This window comes from Ochotona curzoniae, unplaced genomic scaffold, assembly GCF_017591425.1.
Source record: "Ochotona curzoniae isolate NIBS_2020 unplaced genomic scaffold, NIBS_Ocur_1.0 contig_1274, whole genome shotgun sequence".
In the NCBI taxonomy this organism is placed as follows: Eukaryota; Metazoa; Chordata; class Mammalia; order Lagomorpha; family Ochotonidae; genus Ochotona; species Ochotona curzoniae.
The window spans coordinates 32093013-32095458 of record NW_024465023.1 but is presented as its reverse complement, the minus strand read 5'-3'; the positions used below and the strand labels follow the sequence as shown (position 1 = coordinate 32095458).

Sequence of the window (2446 nt, the reverse complement as noted above, 5' to 3'; positions counted from 1 at the left end):
ACAGGCAGGGAGCTGGATGGGAAGCGGGGCCGCCAGGATACAAACCAGCACCCATATGGGATCTGTGCGTGCAAGGTGAGAACTTTAATCACTAGGCTACCACGCCAGGGCCCCTTTCATTCCCTTTAGAATGGTGGAGTCAGGCTGTCTTTGAACAGCTCGCGACCCGGAAGTCAATTTTAGTGTGACGCCCCTGTTGCCAAGCGCCGAGCTCGGCGGAGACAGTGAGGGTGACGGGATCTCCTGGACTTGGGCTTCTCCTGTTGGGGATGCTGGTGGGGTGCTGCTAGTCCCCAGAGCGAGTGGCACAGTCCCCTTCCCGGCGAGCTCAGTTGCGGCCAGAGGCGGCATGATTGCCTCGGGGCTGTTGGCTGCAGCTGCGGCTGTGGCTGCAGCTGAGGCTGAGGCGGAGGCGGCTGCGGCTGCGGCTGCGGCCGCAGCCACGGCCATGGACCCGGCCACGGACCAGGCCATGGACCCGGCTATGGACCCGGCTATGGACCCGGCCACGGACCAGGCCACGGACCCGGCTACGGACCCGGCTATGGACCCGGCCACGGACCAGGCCACGGACCCGGCTACGGACCCGGCCACGGACCCGGCCAAAGAGCCAACGGCTCCGACTCCGGAGCACCGTTCCGATGAGGATAAAGAGCAGGAGAATGCTGAGGGCGACGAGAGCCGCTGTCCAACCGTGGAGCCCGAGTCCGAGTCCGAGTCCCACGACGACGCCGAGGGCGCTAGTAACTCTGATCTGGCAGAACTTGATTTAGAGGACTGGATAGACATGAAGAAGCAGATGTATCATGAAGAGCTGGCTTCTCTGAAGACGCAGTTGCAAAAACTTGAGGAAGGCACCTTACAGGAGTATCAAGAGAGGATAAAACAACTGCATCAGCAGTATGAAGAAGCAATCGAAAATGCGGAACTTTTCCTCAAGCTACAAACCGAACAAGTGGAAAGAAATTACATTAAAGAAAAGGAGGCAGCACTGAAAGAGTTTGAAGATCAGAGGGCCAAACTAAAAGACAACCTGATTGGTGAGTTAGAAGAAAGTGCGAAAATGATTGCAGATGAAACACTATTGATGCAACTGACTGAAGATTCTATGGAAGTGAATCCCATCATGAACAAAAAGTTCCAGAGGCCACCAGACAATTCTAACCCCATCCCGGACAAGAAGAGTAAACCTGCCGTTGTTCAGCTAAACTATCGGCTGACAGATGAAGAGATCATGGAGGATCTGAGAGCAATAAATGAGCTCAAGTCTCCGGAAAGTACAGCATCCACATCCTCTCTGGAACACACGGTGACTCCGCTCACAGAGCCTCCTGCCCAGAGTGTGGAAGCTCGGAAGAAAGACGACACACTGCACTACGATGAAAGATGCTACCTTGAGAACAAAGCCGGCTCTGGAGAGTGGCCAGAAACAGAGCCCTATGAGCAGCTCTGTGGGGGCTCACGACATCTGGATACGGAAGACAAGTGACTGCCCCAGCTGGGCCTCTGCCTGGGCGAGCTGCAGCGCTGGCTCTTTGGGACCAGCCGGTGCTCAGCAGCTGGACTTTCTACAGTGCTGCTTCTTCCTTATTCCCTGCACCTTTTTTTTTTTTTTTTCTTCTGGAGCGGCTTTTATTTATTTATTTTTTTAACCTTACGAGATTGTTTTTATGCTGTGAATAGGACCAGTATAGAAAGTCTTGAAATGATATATAAACCAAACCCACCATGCCAAGAGCAAAATTTCTGACCCTTGCTCAGGCGTCCTCCCCACCCCCCAATAAAGAAAGTACAGAACAATCAATTAGCATTTAACAGATTCTTGTGACATGGAGGGTGGGAAGGAATAACAGGGAAGGATGGTGTGTGTGTGTGTGTGTGTGTGTGTGTGTGTGTGTGAGATAGGATGGATCAGCTAAGGAAAACCATGATTGGAGTGCATGCTCAAAGTGGGAGGACAAGACCTCCCCCCCCAGGATAATTGAAGCCTAATCTGAGCTGCCCCCAAGTGCCATAGGGCTCTGTGCCAGCAGGAAGGTTATTAAGCCTGAGGCAAGACCCATATCTTTCCACTTTTTTTGAATCAGAGTGGGCTACCTAGGCTTCTCGGGCTAGAAACAGACACAGGCTCTGCCTACCTGTCTGGGCTGTGTTCAGAGGATGGAGTTACTGCTTAATGGCATCTTCCTCAGCCCCAGCAACCTCTGAGAGTAGAGCAACAGATATGGCGTCCTTGGCCATTTCATGCCCACCGTTCCCATTTGGGGCTAGCACAACCCAGATGAGGCCACTGGTGGGCACTGGAGACAGTAACATGACTGGAGCTGTATTTCTGGAAGGCTCCCTCTGTGCGCTGTATGGGCAACTGAGCCAAGGAGAGAGAGAAAAACATCTGTGGCACCCGGAAGGAAGCAATCGTTATGGTTCAGGTAGGAGAACTGAGTGT

At 53.2% G+C, this 2446-nt stretch overlaps 1 pseudogene; it reads left to right on the top strand.

Moving 5' to 3' along the window:
- The first annotated feature begins 448 nt into the window (after window positions 1–448).
- Window positions 449–2208, top strand: LOC121171670 (annotated as a pseudogene).
- Window positions 2209–2446: the final 238 nt, after the last annotated feature.